At 39.0% G+C, this 18,355-nt stretch overlaps 1 non-coding gene across 1 annotated transcript; it reads right to left on the bottom strand.

Annotated features, from left to right (window-relative positions):
* Positions 1-9,381: 9,381 nt before the first annotated feature.
* On the bottom strand, positions 9,382-9,439 carry LOC139030968 (small nucleolar RNA SNORD66). Its single transcript, XR_011483403.1, has one exon. It is a non-coding gene; the product is annotated as a small nucleolar RNA SNORD66 (small nucleolar RNA).
* Positions 9,440-18,355: the final 8,916 nt, after the last annotated feature.

Raw genomic sequence — 18,355 nt, 5'->3', positions numbered from 1 at the left:
TTGGAGATTCTCCAAACGTAAGAGGATCTTCTGGATGCTGGGTAGCCAAAACGAATGACAGATGTTCACTACACTCACACTCCATATCCTGGAGAAGATGCAGAGAAACTAGAACGCTGGGTGGAGCTGTAGACGGTACAACTGATGTGGAGAGTGTTTTGGTACTTGCACCCACGCAACAGCATGTGTTTCTGGAGAAACTCCAGCATAAGACACAAGACAAAATGTAAAAGATGTCAACAGCAGCTTGTTTAAAACAGCAAACCATTAGAATTGACCAAACTTTCCACTAATGAAAAAATAAATTGTGTTATGATGTGAAATATACACAGCAATTGCAGTGAATATCCTAGATCTATATTAATCAACATTGATGGTTCTACACAACAGGATGGTGAAAAAAAGCTTCAGAGACAATAGATACTATATGAAAACATTTATGTAAATTAAAAATAAATGAAAGGCGCATATGAATGTAGTGAGTATTGTCGACAAAGTATGTCACCTGCCATATCAGTAAACAAAGTATGTTGTGGCTCTTGAGCCGTCAGCCACTGAGGCATATTCTCCCCCACTGGATCCTGAGGGGCTTAGGATAAACAACAACAACAATATCAAAAACAGCAAACAAACAAAAAAACTCAAGCAGGGTATTGGCCTTAGATAGCTGAGGTACAAACCAAAGGGATGATTTCAGTGAGCCCAGACTCTTGCATCTTCCTATATATAGAAAAGTGTTAAATTTATTAAGTTGAGATATCTGGTTTTCTTTAATTGACAGTAATCTTTTGACCAGTTTTTGCTTCAAAACTCCTTTATATCCCAGGTCCCCCCTTACCTCTCCAGAGCAGTCCCTCAGAACTAAAGGATACACATCACATGCATAATCAGTGAAGTAGAAATTGCCTCTGAGAAGGAAAAGAGGAGACTGGAACTGAGGTGGGGGAGACAAAGGTAATTTCAGCTTCATTTGAAATATTTTATTTCCTTTATTAAATTAAAAAACTGAAGCTAAAATGTTTAACAGCACTTGTTTTTTTTTAATTTTTATTAGTTGGAGGCTAATTACTTAACAATATTGTAGTGGTTTTTGCTGTACATTGACGTGAATCAGCCATGGATTTACATGTGTTCCCCATCCCGATCCCCCCTCCCACCTCCCTCTCCATCCCATCCCTCTGGGTCTTCCCAGTGCACCAGCCCTGAGCACTTGTCTCATGCATCCAACCTGGGCTGGTGATCTGTTTCACCCTTGATAACATACATGTTTCGATGCTATTCTCTCAGATCATCCCACCCTTGCCTTCTCCCACAGAGTCAAAAGTCTGTTCTATACATCTGAGTCTCTTTTTCTGTTTTGCATATAGGGTTATCGTTACTATCTTTTTAAATTCCATATATATGCGTTAGTATACTGTATTGGTCTTTATCTTCCTGGCTTACTTCACTCTGTATAATGGGCTCAGTTTAATCCACCTCATTAGAACTGATTCAAATGTATTCTTTTTAATGGCTGAGTAATATTCCATGGTGTATATGTACCACAGCTTCCTCATCCATTCGTCTGCTGATGGGCATCTAGGTTGCTTCCATGTCCTGGCTATTATAAACAGTGCTGCAATGAACATTGGGGTGCACGTGTCTCTTTCAGATCTGGTTTCCTCTGTGTGTATTCCCAGAAGTGGGATTGCTGGGTCATACGGCAGTTCTATTTCCAGCTTTTTAAGAAATCTCCACACTGTTCTCCATAGCGGCTATACTAGTTTGCATTCCCACCAACAGTGTAAGAGGGTTCCCTTTTCTCCACACCCTCTCCAGCATTTATTGCTTGTAGACTTTTGGATAGCAGCCATTCTGACTGACATGTAATGGTACCTCATTGTGGTTTTGATTTGCATTTCTCTGTTAATGAGTGATGTTAAGCATCTTTTCACGTGTTTGCTAGTCATCTGTATGTCTTCTTTGGAGAAATGTCTGTTTAGTTCTTTGGCCCAGTTTTTGATTGGGTCATTTATTTTTCTAACAGCACTTGTTAATTTTTGGTCGTTAATAATATACAGGAATTGGTTAATTAATTTCTATATTTTAATAATTTTTGAAAAGGGGAGAGATAATGGTTATTTAATTATATTATTTGCATTTGTGACTAATTTAAAACAATTTTTCCAGTAATTGTTTATTTTGTTTCATAGGCTTCTCTTTTGGACAAATTAAGGGTACAATTTTGTTACAAATACTGAAGCTATATAATTCATTTGATTAGCATTCTGCTCTGATGACTACAGAGATCTGTACATTTTCCAGATTATTTAATATTAAAGGTTCAAATATAATCTTTATAGAGGATATAAACTATATTTAACTCCTTTCTCTTTGTATAATCTGCCGGAAGAGATTTGTCTGTTGCCTTCTGACTAATGAAGACAGAATCCATATAGTAATAGACATTAAAACCATTCTTCTTTAATATGGAAAAAAAACATTTTCAAAATTAGTTTTATTTCAATTGCCACAGCATCTAAATCAAACATCAATTCCTTGAAGGGTCTATATTTAAAATAACAGAAAATTGAAAATATTATAAAATTTATATTCATAATATTCTTGAAGCTACAGTGTTAAAAAATAGATCTTAAGCTGCCTATCATCTCCCTACATATTCTGTTTTATTAATCAAGTCCTTTGAAGAATTCGAGATTTCAGCAGAATCAACAGTCCCTAAATATGGGAAAATTTAGTCAATTCCCACTTGCTTTGAAACAGACAATATGTTGTGTGTCCAATAAGTTTAAGGCTCTTCAGGAAAGCATACATGGATATCTGCTAGATCCAACTTGAAGATTAACCTATTAATAGACTCCATGACCACAGAGATATGGGGGAAAATTTAATCTTCCCAAGAGAGGCTTAGACTACCAAACTAATATCACTTCTGATAATGGGAAGATTACAGTTTTCAAGGCTCAAACTTCCTGAAAAGAAAACACAAAGTGATCATATTTAGTACCTACCTAGACTGGTGAAGAGATATTTACGTAAAACATTTAAAACATGCCTTCAACTTATATGAACGGATTACATCAGAAGATGGAGAAGAAGTGTCCTCATTTTCATTGTTGCCCATTCTAGATTTAATCGTCTTAATCAATATAGTAAGAATTTAAGTTAAACATTTAAAAAAAATCATTGAGAGGAATGATAATGAAAAACTGTAAACAGAGATTAAGAGCTATTTCACTAACTCTCTTCTGGAAGGTTTATAAAAACAAGATTGAAATGTATGGCAAAAATCACCACAATATTGTAAAGTAATTAGTCTCCAATTAAAATTAATTAATTTTAAAAAACAAGATTGATAGTTATCAGCTTGAGATGGCATAGACAACATAAAATGGTTTTTGGTGGCATAAGACAATACACTGGAATGGAAAACAAGGATTATTGTTCTGTTTGTTATGATAACCTCCAGTGATTACCTCTAGAGGATAAGAAGGGGAGGCTGAAAGGGAGAATATTTAGGAGGCTTCACCGTTTGATAATACTCTTTTTAAACTTGGCTAATAAGTAAATAGGTATTATTTATACCATTCTTTATGTGTGTTGTTTGGAATATTTCATAATCACATTTAAAAGAAAAATGGTTCCAAAAGATCACGTAGTAATCTGGATGCTATATTTAGCAGAGATTTAGACTGATGAGAACATTTATAAGGGTGAGACTGGTATAAAAAATATTGAATGAACTGGGGGAAGTTTAGCCAAGTAGAGAAGACTTGGGGGTGAGAGGGTTTCCTGGCACAACACAGAACATGACAGATGATTAAAATATTTGACAGTACTATGCAAAAAGGAATAGTTTTGATCGACATGACCACAAAGGATCAAACAACACAAAGCAAAACAAAGTTTGGATTTAGTAGAATCAATGTAATTAAGAGTTGCCCAGAGATGGAATGGTCCACAATTCCACACTGGCTGTGTAAAAGTTTGTCCTGGAGGAAGGACTTAACAGGATTGTAATCTTGTTAAATTCAAGCAAAGTCGAACTTCTCCACAGTTTTCCAGAACAATTAGGTTTTTAAAAAAATATTTTCAAAGTTTGAATATTTTAAAAGTTATATAATTTTCTATCTAACCAGTTCTTTTCCTGGTGGGGAGGTTGATCAAAAACTAGTCATTCCTATAGTACTAATAGCCTGGAAATGTAACTTATCAACTGGCAAGACGTACAGTGCCTGAGGACAAATGCCAAGACCTGAGGGAAAATGCCAGTCTATCCAAGTTAGATTATTCAAAAGTGTTCTTAGATGATATGAAGTGAAACAGAAGCTGGAGCACAAAATTAGTTGAGTTGTTGATCCCAATAGATTACATAAGACCAAGCCCATTAGTTCCATCCATGTAAGCTAATGGGCTCTTCTTGCTCTTCTCAGACTTGTTTACCCAGCTGACTTGGACTTATCTAAAGGGCTCGTGATAGGATGGAGTCACTATTTTGGAGAGAAGCTGAACAAATTTTCACTAAGAAATGGAATGGCTATGTTAGAGCAGCTAATATGTATTTTATGACACTTATGAGCCTTGATGTCATCCAAAGCCTTCCAATTACCAGCTATATAACCTTGGCAAAATTACTTATCTGAGCCTTAATTGACTTATCTCTAAAATAAAACATTAATTTCACATGCCTCATATGTTAAAGGAAAAAACCATATGCAATTGACCCTTGAATAATGCAGGTGTTGGGGCACCGATCCTCTGCACACTTGAAAATCCATGTATAACTTAGAATCAGATCTTTATACCCTGTTTCGTTCCTCCTAGCCATCATTTGGGGAAGGCAATGGCACTCCACTCAAGTACTTTTGCCTGAAAAATCCCATGGACAGAGAAGCCTGGAGGGCTGCAGTCCATGGGGTCTCGAAGAGTTGGACCTGACTGAGCGACTTCACTTTCACTTTTCACTTTCATGCATTGGAGAAGGAAATGGCAACCCACTCCAGTGTTCCTGCCTGGAGAATCCCAGGGATTGCAGAGCCCGGTGGGCTGCCGTCTTGGGGTCGCACAGAGTTGGACACGACTGAAGAGACTTAGCAGCAGCAGCAGCAGCCGCCATCATTTGGCATCCACAGATTCAACCAACCACGGATTGTGGAGTACTGTAGTATTTACAATTGAGACAAATTCTGGTGTAAGTAGACTTATGTTCAAAGGCCAACATGTTCAATGTTGTACATGTATATAAATCTATCATCCTAGGGCCTGGCGCATAGCAAGTACTCAGTAAATAGGTTCAAATCTAGAGTGGGGCAGGAAGAAATAACCTTATTTATTTCTATATTCTTAATGTTGGATGTATACTTGTTGTGCACCGTACTCTGTCACGTCTGACTCTTTGCGACCCCATGACTGTAGCCTGCCAGACTTCTCAGTCCATGGGATTTTCCAGGCAAGAATAGTGGAGTGAGTTGCCATTTCCTTCTCCAGGGGATCTTCTCAACCCAGGGACTGAACCTGTGTCTCTTGTGTCTGTTGCATTGCAGGCGGATTCTTTACCCGCTGAGCCACTGGGGAAGCCCCAAAAATATACTATATGTTCAACCAATATTTGCAGTAAATTAGCGCTGAGAAGACAGATGAAGGACGACAAATATGAACCAGACAACTAAGCCACAAAAGATAGAAAATGAACAAAATAGCAATAGTATTGTGCAGAGACAGTCCTATTGGGGTGGGGGATATATATATAGAAAAGGAATGTGTCATTCTCATGGAGAAGGTGCCCCATCTACAGGATGAAGCTGTGGCTAGGGGAAAAAGGGGGAGGTTGGAGAAGTGAAGGTCATGATATTGCAGGGACTGAGTTTGTGAGCATGTCCAGTGGTCCCTTGACTCGTGATAGATATGACAGGGAAGGATTAGAAGAGGGTTTCAGATCAAGTTAGATACCATCAAAGATCCTGATAGATTGCATTATAAATTTGAAAGGGTTTCTAGGCATTAGACATACTTGGTCTGGATGTAAAGGTTTACCATACTTCCCTGCCGAAGGGCCATCAGAATGTAGAACTGGATTTCTGCCCAGCACTGCTGCCTAGGCACATTATCTTCAGGGGTCAGAGGATTTCCTGGGGTTGAGTCTTCTGTCCCCTGACCTTGTTTTTCATACTAAAGTCAGGCAGATCTGTTTGCTGAGCATGTGATGCAGGTATCAGCTTGAATGGGTCTGTTGCAATCAGCATAAACAGTGTACATTTGCCTCCATCATTTCCGGTTGTCTCAGACAGCACTCAGGAGCCCTTAGGGGAGTGCCCACACATTTGAAAGGCAGCTGTAACCCCTAATACTACTTTCTCCCACAGAGTAATTGGCCTAGGCTGAGATCAACTTTAGAAGAATCACAGGGCAGAGGCCACCAGAGCTTAGATCTGCTTCTGAAAGAATGTTCTTTCCTCCAATAATGTATCATTAAAGCTAATGAATAACCAGAGTTGGTAAGATTTAGAGCTGAAAGGATGAGATGTTCAATGACTGTGAGTCATGTCTAGGTGCCAAGAAAACCCTTTGCTCAATGTAACGAATTCCAAATATAGTCAAGTTAGTGGTTCTCAAATTTAAGCAAGTATCGGATTTATCTGAAGGGCTTCTTAAACACACATTGCTGGGCTTGCCCACCAGTTTCTGATTAAGAAGGTCTGAGATGGAGCCTGAAATTGCAAATTTGTAACAGGTTCCAAAATGATGGTGCTAGTGTGGAAAATACACCTGGAGAACCATTGGCTTTGAGACATGAGAGGTAGATCACCAGAAAACCCTAGAAGTCTCACAGCCACAAAAATCTTGGAATAAACTGGTATTCTTGATTCTGTAGAACATGTTAAAATAGCAGTCGCTTTTTCAGATATCATTGACTCATCTATTTTAGACAGAATAAGATGACCCAGCTGTAACACTGAACCGAGTATTCATTAAAATTCATGTGCATAAAGAAACCTTCCATTCCAGAAAGTCATGGAGTATCCCCTTTATGACTCACTGGAAGGCAGGGATGCTGGACCAGCTGAATAATTGTCACCAAATATGTGAGTTAGTTGAAGTGTTTCTGCAAGGCTGTCATCACTTATTCCTTCTGCTTTGCCCAAAGCTGTAGATTGCATGAAAGTCTTACTTCTTCATGCTCATCAAAATGTTACAGAGTTGGTCTATAGCCAGCTCTCTAGATTAGTACTAATGAGAATAATTGTCTCAGATGATATTGTAATCCTAAGCATTAGTAATCCTAACAGGACCCCACTGCACTAGTGGGAGTTGGTCTGAGGGACCACCAACATATTAGTGTCTTTGAACTTGCAGAAATCCTTGGCTTTGAGCAATGAAAGTAAATATGTCTGCTTTGCTGGAACCAGGTTCTAGATCCATTGTTTAGTCACACATTGGAACTAACTACACAAAGGTATATATGATCCACTGGCTCAGACAGTAAAGGATCTGCCAGCAACGCAAGAGACCCGGGTTCAATCGCTGGATTGGGAAGATCCCCTGGAGAAGGGAATGGCTACCCACTCCAGTATTCTTGCCTGGAGAATCCCATGGATAAAGAGCCTGGTGGTCTATGGTCCACAAGGTCGTAAAGAGTCAGACATGACTGAGTGACTAACAGTTTCACACAAGGGTAGTTCCCCTGCTTCTTCATTTGTTGCCAACTTAGATAACTTTTAGTGAATGGGGCAGAAGTGAAACGGAGACTTAATGAAGGTACAAGTAGTGCCGGTGGCCAAATTTCCAGGTGAAGAAAAGGGTATGAGGTGCAAGGATCTGTAGTTACTAATTTAACAAATGTTTATGTGCTAAAAGCTTTTCTTAGGCTGAGAAAACATCAGCAAACAAGCCGAGATTCCTGCCTTCAAGTTGCTAACATCTTTAAACTGGAGAGGGTGGAGATAAAGGGGGAATTTTGGTAATGGATAAAGGACTCCAAGGGGCTTCCTCGGTGGCTCAGTAGGGAAAGAATCCACCTGCAATGTAGGAGACACAGGAGATACAGGTTTGATCCCCAGGTGGGGAAGATCCCCTGGAGGAGGGCATGGCAACCCACTTCAGTCTTCTTACCTGGATAACCCCATGGACAGAGGAGCCTGGGGCCTACAGTCCATGGGGCCACACGGAGTTGGAAACGGGTGAAGGGACTGAGTGCACAGCACACAAGGGACTCCACTTGTTTTTTGACATCTTGATAGGTTTTCCAAGATGCAGCTTCCAACATGGGGTAGGTAACAATTATTTATTTACACAGTAAAGTCATTTGGTCAAGTTTCAAAGTTTCCTGGATAAGAGCATGATCCATGAAAGCTACACGATGTCCTTGATTCTATTGGACGTATCAGTCTTCTACTAAATGCAGTAGGGAGCCACTTTTAAATCCACTGAGCACAAAAATCTTTTTTTCCCAAGAGATTCTGGACATGGATATGGGACGTGGGGCTGGGATGGTGGAGAGGGCCCAGGAGTGGGTGTGAGGTGTAGGAGCACAAGAGGTGAGATGCGTATTCTTCAGTGTACAAGATCAGATTCTGAAGTAAAAATCTGGATCAAGGCAGTAGACTGCCCAGTGAAGGTTGTTAAACGATGGAAGATGACAAAGATTTATGCATGGGAATAAAATACACCGAGATATGTTCTGGATGATTTCCAGAGACCAAAGCTAATATCCAAGGCTAGGTTTTATAAGCTTTTAGTGCACTCTTACTTGGGCAAGAAAGATCCCTTTAAAGAGGCCAGAATGAAGCAAATATCCTCTGCCACATAAACGAGGAATAAAAGCAAGCAGATATGAAGTAGGAGATGAGAAAATAGGATTTAATTGCTGTACTAAGAAATAGAATGAATGCATCAATATATTTATTGCACAATTAATATATGTGTATTACTCAAGGTTCTCCAGAGAAACAGAACCAACAGGATGTATGTGTATAGAAAGAAATTTACTACAAGAAATTGGCTTACATGACTATGCAGGCTGGGAAGTCCCAATATCTGCAGTCAGCAAGTTAGACATCCAGGACAGTCACTGGCACAACTGCAGCCCAAGTCTGAGGGCCTGGACCAGGAGAGTTGATGGTGTAAATTCCAGTCCAAAGGCTGATCTGAGAAGAGCTGATGTTTAAGTCCAAAGGCAGGAAGAGATCAATGCCCCAGCTTTTGCAGTCAGGCAGTGGGAGTTCCCTCATGCTCCTGAGAGGGTCCGTCTTTGTTTTCCTACTCAAGTCTTTTTCAACTGTTTGATGAGGCCCATCCATAATCTGTTTTACTCAGCCTACTGATTCAAATGTTAATCACACCAAAAACAACCTCAGAGACACACCCAGAAAAACATTTGACCAAATATCTAGGGACCCAGTGACCCAGACAAGTTGACACATAAAATTAATCATCAAAATATTCCAGGATTGTATTAAGTGCTTTACCTCATTTAATGCTCCCAACAATAAAGAATCCAGGAATTCCCTGGTAGTCCAATGGTTAGGACTCAGAGCTTTCACTCCTGAGGCCCAGGTTCAATCCCTGCTTAACAAAATAAAATCCTACAAGTCTTGTGGTGAGGCCAAAAAAAATCCAGTAATTATTCTAATTTCTATATTAGTTGGAGTAACACTAGGTACATAAGAAATAGACTTAAAACTTGAAAGTGATTTAAATACCATAGAAGTTAATTTCTTGCTCATATATCAATACAACACAGGATTCCTGATCAGCAGGCAGCTCTTCTATCTTGTCGTTCCATCATTCTGTCAGTCCTCATTGTTGTTATCTGCATCTAGCCAACAGAAGGGAGAAGGATGGGGAAATAAGGAAACAATCCACTTCTTATAAGCCTTGGCCCAGAAATGCTGCATATCATTTTCACAAACCTTCCTTTGGTGAGAATTAGTCACCTACCCACATTATGATGTAAGAGCAGCAGAGAAAGTTGTCCCTTCCTGGGGAAAACTCCATGCTCTGAACAGGGTACTCAAACTTATGTTCACCTAGCTCTCTGCACAATCTGCTCCTCTAATGCCAAATATCTGTGCTCACCCTTCTTTGTACCCGTAGGACACACTTACTGCTCCCCAGAAAAGTTAAGCCTCAGTACCATCCACTTTCTGCAGTCACCTCAACTCCACGATCTCTTGGTGATGCATATTTCTCTTTACCAGGTCTCATGGTCTTTAGGTCAGGCAGTCTATAAACTGAAAAAGAAAATGTGCAGTGGCAGAGCAGAGACAGGATATATGCCATCGAAGCTCTCATTTGGATAAAAAAAGAATGGAAAATACACAGCTTTCAGTATTGCTGTTCCACCATTCTCTAGAGCAGAAATAAGCAAACTATAGCCAGTGGGCCAAATCGGAACTACTGCCTGCTTTTGTAAATAAGATATTATGGAAACATAGCCATGCCCAGTCATTTACGTATTGTCTGTGGCTATATTATAATGGTAGAGCTGAATGGTTGTAACAGAGATATGCCCTGCAAAGCCTAAATTATTTGCTTTCTGAACTTGTACAGAAAATGTTTGCTGACCACTGCCCTAGGATCTAACAATTGTCACCTGAATCCAGCTGGAAGAAGATGAAAGTGAGTGTGGAGAAGGTACAGTACTTCCTAAAGCCCTGCTCTAGAAACACCATGCAGAAATTGCATTCACATTCCATCCTCACATGGCCTCATCTAGATATGCGTGGAATAGAGAAATGTAGTCTGTGGCTAGGCAGCCACTTTGCCACTTTCCAATAACTCTATGTTATACAAAGGGGAGTAAGAATGTTGGTGGAGAGCTGGTCAGCCCCACCATTATGCCCATCCTGTGGATTAGTCTAAAGTTAAACTTTTAGTAACTTGGGAAGGAGTTCAAGAGAAAGAGGACATATGTATACCTATGGCTGATTCATGTTGATGTATGGCAGAAGCCCACACAATATTGTAAAGCAATTATCCTTCAATTAAAAATAAATTTTTAAAAACATTAGTAACTTGACTAATGACTTCAAGTGTGTTTGGAGATTTTATAACAAAATGCTTAACAATTCAGTCTCTAGAATCAGAAGGACCTGGTTTTGGAGAGTAAATGCACAGTAAATGCTATCACAATATTCCTGCCTTCATGAAACAGTAGCTCTTGTTAGAGGTTAAAATTTACCTCCTAATCAGTAGCTTGGAATTTGTCCTGGTCTAGAGGCCTTTAAGTTTCCTTCCAATTTAGGGATGCTTTCATTGCACATGTTTTACTGGAGCTGTACTGTGTATCTGAGGCTGTGTGGTGGTGGAGGAATAGAGATTAATGACAATGCTCCAGCTCTTCAGACGTTCACAACCTGAGAGGAAAACTGACATGGTGTCAGTGCCTTTTCTTAATACCTGGGGGTAGGAACACCGAACTGGAAAGAACCACAGAGAGTTAGGAGCCACGGTGACTCCTGCCCATCTGACAGCTTTCAGGGTGAACTCCTAAGCACCCAGGCCCTGCTGGCTCTGCTGCGCTTAGGTCCTGCTGGGCTTACCTGTCAAATTCTCCCATCAGTTGGGTCTTTCCTTCGGAATATACCCTTTGTCTTTAGTTCTTGACTTCCTCTTTGCTTATAGTCTTTGTCCCAGGAATCTTTCACTCTAAGTTTATTTTCCATTCTTGTATCACCCCACCTTATTCCTTTGTTTTTAAATTTAAAAGTGATTGACAATTGACGCTTTATTCTAGAAAGTTTGTGAAAACCCCCAATCCTTTTTATTTCATTGGCCTTCTTCCCTTTATATGCCTTGGACCAGAATTTTAAAAACTAGTCTTTGGAACCCTGAGAGAGCCATGGATATGGTCTGTGGAATATCAGTTTTTGGCAAAAGTTGTTTATGTTTTTATTCCACTGATAAATTTAAAAATTAATGAAAGCATATTCTGACATCAAAATGATGACATTCTAACTGACCAATTGCTTGTAAACCAAGTGCCTGAGCTTGTGTTTGTATTTATGATTGTGTTTGCAGCAAATGGCATCATGGAGTGCTGCCTGACTGAAGATTTCACTGTTAAACAGTAGAGGAAAGTGGTGAGAGCATTGGGTCATGTGAAATATGAAAGTGTGGATATAGAAAACCAAAAGAAGAAAATAACCTGTACTGTAGCATCTGGTATCATGTTTATTTTATAAGTAGATGTATTATTTGATTACTAACCCGGAAAAATTCATTAACAATAAATATGTCATGAAGTATTCATTATTTCAATAACTGGATTAAGTACCCATGCAGAGATCCACAATTAATGCTACAATGTTAAAATTATCTTGAACAATTTACAGAACTGACATTCCATGACAATTGTTCTAGGTTCATTGTTCATTGGAAGAGTTTTGATTCTACAGGAAGATTGTTTATTCTGAATTAGGAAACAAAATCATACTTAGGGGAAAGCGTATTTTATCTTGCATTAGTATGGTTGAATTCAAAATATGAAAGTCAATTATATATAGAACCTGACCTGAGGCTGCAACCTTGTATATTAAAGCCTACATTAGCAATGTAGTTGCAGAAACACAACCTCATATATCATATTAAATTGGTGCTGTTAATTTGAATTTTAATGATTTTACAGTTTTGTTAGTATGTAATTTGCAAACTTGCTTTTGTTTTCAGTTGGATAAAAGGTATGAGCAGGTATTTCTTTTATATTCACATAAAATATGTGCATATTTTTTACATTATAATAAAGTAGTGTAAGGCGGCATGGGGAGGGGTGTATCTGCAGGCATGCCTTTCCATTTAAATTGAAAATACATATTATTCAAGTTTAGCAACACTGCATTAAACAACCAACACTCTTAGGACCTCAGGAATTCCAGTCTTTGAATCAGCACAGACTGTGAATGAAGGTTTTGATGTAGTTGAGGCAAAATGGGCAGAATAAGGACAGTATTGAGAGTATTCATTCTTTGGAAGGACTGATGCTGAAGCTGACTTATTGGAAAAGACCCTGATGCTGAGAAAGAATGAGGACAGGCAGAGAAGGGGATGGCAGGAGATGAGATGGTTGGATGGCATCACCAACTCAATGGACCTGAGTTTGAGCAAACTCCAGGAGATAGTGAAGGACAGGGAAGCCTGGCATGCTGCAGCCCATGGGGTTGCAAAGAGTCAGACATGAATGAGTGATTGAACGACAACAGAATAATAGTCCACTTAAACGAATGTCTATTAACTGATGTTATTACTTTTTTTGTAAGATTACATTGTTCTTATAAAATATTGGTGGTAACACATGGTAGGCTTATTTAATGCTTTACTTAACAAAATGTTACTATAAAATTGTACCAGTTCAGGATGTTTCAAAGTAATGAGCCCCGGCTTGTCTTTCCTCTGCGGCCCACTCTGATCTCTGATCCTGTCTCCAGTGTTCTGACACTGGGAGCTCAGTTCAGCTCAGTTCAGCTCAGCTCACTCAGTTCAGAACTTTTGACCTTAGGTGGCTGCCTCAACCACACAGGAGTTTGTAAACCAGTGATTACAAGATAGTGGATTCACTTGTAACTGAGACAGGTAGTTAGTCAGTTAATAGAAACAAATAAATTAAAACAGGTTACTTAAAGTATGATACACACATAGTGATTTTTTTCTCACTTAATACAAATAATGTATGTTGATTCACCAGTATTTGAGATTTTTTTCTTGTTTTTAATTGAAGCATAGCTGGTTTGCAGTGTTGTGCTAGTTTCTGGTGTATAGCAAAAAGATTCAGTTATATGTAACTGAATCTTTACACGCTAGTAAAGTAATGCTCAAAAGTCTCCAAGCCACACTTCAGCAATATGTGAACCGTGAACTTCCAGATGTTCAAGCTGGTTTTAGAAAAGGCAGAGGAACCAGAGATCAAACTGCCAACATCCGCTGGATCATTGAAAAAGCAAGAGAGTTCCAGAAAAACATCGATTTCTGCTTTATTGACTATGCCAAAGCCTTTGACTGTGTGGATCACCACAAGCCGTGGAAAATTCTGAAAGAGATGGGCATACCAGACCACCTGACCTGCCTCTTGAGAAACCTACATGCAGGTCAGGAAGCAACAGTTAGAATTGGACATGGAACAACAGTCTGGTTCCAAATATGAAAAGGAGTACATCAAGCTGTATATTGTCACCCTGCTTATTTAACTTATATGCAGAGTACATCATGAGAAACGCTGGGCTGGAAGAAGCACAGCTGGAATCAAGATTGCTGGAAGAAATATCAATAATCTCAGATATGCAGATGACACCACCCTTATGGCAGAAAGTGAAGAAGAACTAAAGAGCCTCTTGATGAAAGTGAAAGAGGAGAGTGAAAAAGTTGGCTTAAAGCTCAACATCCAGAAAACAAGATCATGGCATTTTAGTATATATAACATATATATGTATATAGATGTTAACATACATACATATATAACATATATCTTAACATATATATACATAACATATATCTTAACATATATATGTGTATGTGTGTATATATATGTGTGTGTGTATATATATATTCTTTTCCATTTTCTTTTCTCCTGTAGTTATTACAAAACATTGAGCATAGTTCTCTGGCTCTCTGTGCTATATAGCAGCACATTGTACAGTAGCTCATTGTTGGTTATCTATTTTATATATAGTGTATTATATTTTGGACTCCACATATAAGCGGTATGATATTTGTCTTTCTCTGCTGACTTCATTTAGTATGATAATCTCTAGGTCCATCCATTATCACCAATATTTTGATGTGGAGTCCCCAAAAGTATGGTCCCATCACTTAGTGTATAAATACATCCAGTTTCAAATTCTTTAAATTGGAGCAGGAATTTAAAGGCATTTTCCATCAAGCTGAGTGCAAAATAATGTCTGATTCCCTTACCCAGTTTTTAAAAATAATGATGTCACATCTATTTCAACAGGGTCTTTTTAGTGGCTTGGCTTTACTAATAGTTTCTAAATCATCCATTTCCCCCCCCCTCCTTAGAAATGACCCTTTGGTGCCTATATTTTATTAACATACCTGATAGTTAAAATATATTATTGAGATAACAAGTACAGTTGGACTTGCTAGCCTAAAACAAACAAACAAGCAAAAAACTCAGCAAGCTCTTTTTACCAGCAAAACAGTTTTATTAAAAAATAGTAGTTTCAGATTTGCAACTAGAGACACACAACTATGGTGAACCACAAGCAAGTCTAGGTAAAACTACTAAAGAGAGGAAAATCTTTTACAAAGGAGAAGAATAAGTTGGGAGGGGCTATGATAAATAAAACGTCCATTGCAGGAAATTGGAAGTTTGAAGTATAGTGACTTTTCATTGGCTGAGTTGCGATAGTGTCTCATTGGCTGAGCTGTTGCCAGGGGTGGAGAAATCTTTTTTCTTCCTCCAGCTTGGGCCTCCAGAACATGCAAAGTATGTCTCCTCCTGTTGGAATCTGTATTAATGTTGAGTGATCCCCGTTCTGGCCTCCAACTCCATTTTAGTGAAGTTTCCTTTTATTAATTTTCACAGATTAAGGGGCTTTGGGAATTAACCCAACTGACTCTTGGTAAGCAAATAGCTCAACTGATGTGAATATTGTGAAGGCAAATTGAAGAGTAGACTCTTTTAAGCAGTAGGTGTTATAAGCATCAGTCAGCATGTTTCACAGACAGAATAGAGAGCATCATGTACCATTTAACCTGGTTAAATGGAAGTCAGTTTTTTGGGTTTTTTTTTAAGCTTCTATTTTACAATATATAGTGTGAAAAAGATTTAAGTACAAAATGCTGTGGAGGCCCAAAGAAGGGAGCTACCAAGTACCTATGATTCTAGATCTTTTCAACCCCTTATAAAATCCCAGAAATAAAAAAATTACTTTTAACAATTTTATTTCAATATCTTCACTAATTCAAATATCAGTGAATTATTCTAACACAAAAGGTTAATCTGGATTTATATATTTTTTCTTAAATTCAGGGGGGCACTGTGTACTATATAGTTTTGAAAGATCAATAATTAATACATCAATTGTTGTTTTAAATTATCTGATGTCCTATGTAGTGAAGAGTTAGAATTCCCAACAAAGATTTTTCATCTTGGCAGAAAGGGCAAATTCTGTGCTCACACCACACAGGTCTCATCAATGTTTTATCTTCTGGAGTATTCAGGTACCTCTTCTCCCTTATCTATCCCTGGCACTGATCGAGTCTCTTCACCTCAGTCTTCCCTCCTGGATCCATTTTTTTTTGGATTTATTTAATTAATTTATTTATTTATTTAATTTATTTTATTAGTTGGAAGCTAATTACTTTACAATATTGTAGTGGTTTTTGCCATACATTGACATGAATCAGCCATGGTTTTACATGTATTCCCCATCCCGATCCCCACTCCCACCTCCCTCTCTACCCGATCCCTCTGGGTCTTCCCAGTGCACCAGGCCCAAGCACTTGTTTCATACATCCAACCTGGGCTGGTGATCTGTTTCACCCTAGATAATATACATGTTTCAATGCTGTTCTCTCAAAACATCCCACCCTCGCCTTCTCTCACAGAGTCCAAAAGTCTGTTCTATACATCTGTGTCTCTTTTTCTGTTTTGCATATAGGGTTATCATTACCATCTTTCTAAATTCCATATATATGTGTTAGTATGCTGTAATGTTCTTTATCTTTCTGGCTTACTTCACTCTGTATAATGGGCTCCAGTTTCATCCATCTCATTAGAACTGATTCAAATGAATTCTTTTTAACGGCTGAGTAATATTCCATGGTGTATGTGTACCACAGCTTCCTCATCCATTCATCTGCTGATGGGCATCTAGGTTGCTTCCATGTCCTGGCTATTATAAACAGTGCTGCGATGAACATTGGGGTGCACATGTCTCTTTCAGATCTGGTTTCCTCGGTGTGTATGCCCAGAAGTGGGATTGCTGGGTCATACGGCAGTTCTATTTCCAGCTTTTTAAGAAATCTCCACACTGTTCTCCATAGCGGCTATACTAGTTTGCATTCCCACCAACAGTGTAAGAGGGTTCCCTTTTCCTGGATCCAATTTTTATTGGGCTCTCCTTTATCAGAAGTCCTAGAGCCCTGTACCATTTAATGATACCCTTCTTGGATCATTCACTGCCCATTCCATGTGTTTATGCCTTTTCTTTTTACAGCTGACTGCAGGTCTCTTGGCAGAGGATCAAATCTCCCATGTCTTTTTTCTGTTCATAGCACCTTTACATCACAGGTACAAATAATTGCTTGTTGAGTTGAATGGAAACAACCAGCAGGCTGCTAAAAGAAAAAGACTGCAGGTATATTTCATAAAGTGACTAGACATCTCTGAAGAATTATTAAATATTTATTCAGTAGCAAATGCTGTGAAGGATAGGTCAGAAGCACAGGTGACAACTGGCATGTGATATGGGGGTGAGGGCCAGTCTCGTAACGACTGATCACTTGACCTGTGGAATCCGATGTTCTCTCCCAGTAGATGGCGTTAGAACTGAAATGAGTTCTGAGACAGTCCGTGTGTGAAAATTGCTTGGTGTCACGTGGGAGATCCCCACTTCCACCCTACACATGCCCTAAAGAGAGAATTTAATCTCTCTTTCCCATCTGGTCATCTAGTTCAGAGTCTTTGTAATTTTACCTCCTCTAAGGTTCTTTAAGACCATTATTCTTCCCACCCCAACACACCCAAGCACACATCATGCTTTCCTCTCTTTCCCTGTCCAAGAAACTCTCATCAGAAATGTTCAGAAACAGTATCATCTACCTCTCACGCCTCTCTATTTTCTGTTTTATCGTTGTTGCAGGTTGGGTACTGAAATTGACACTGTGTGCAGAATGTTGGTGTGTCCTTTTGGGTTCCATACTTGTGACAAGGAAGGAGAGAGGTAGGATTTGACTCAAAAGTGAAGACAAGCTTCTTTGTAACCTGACAGCCTTGCCTTGTGCCACAGGGGAAACTCTGGATCTAAAATGACTGGTCGAAGGGGTCCTGCATTGAGACAAAAGGACCAGATCATTGTACTCCTGCCTTTATCCACCCTTCGAGGTAGACTTGTCTCATAAAGGTTGTGACCTTGAGTGAAGTAGTTCTCCGTTGCTGGGCAATTCCTGAAGGAGCTGATAGCTAACGGCTCTAAACTCATAGCACTTCCAGCTGCAGGAGCCATAAGTCCTGCCTTGGAGGAGGATCCAAGGCATGTCCCAGTTCCATCACAATGGTTAACAGTTAAATGCTATGTCCTTAGGAACTTCCCTTTCTCAAAGGTCTTTTTTTTTTTTTTTTTTTTTTTTTAGTATAGTTGATTTCTAACATTGTGTTCATTTCAGATGTACAGTAAAGTGA

Source organism: Odocoileus virginianus, chromosome 24 (assembly GCF_023699985.2).
Source record: "Odocoileus virginianus isolate 20LAN1187 ecotype Illinois chromosome 24, Ovbor_1.2, whole genome shotgun sequence".
Taxonomy (NCBI): Eukaryota; Metazoa; Chordata; class Mammalia; order Artiodactyla; family Cervidae; genus Odocoileus; species Odocoileus virginianus.
The sequence above is the reverse complement of the archived record's forward strand: the minus strand, read 5'-3'. Positions and strand labels throughout refer to the sequence as shown.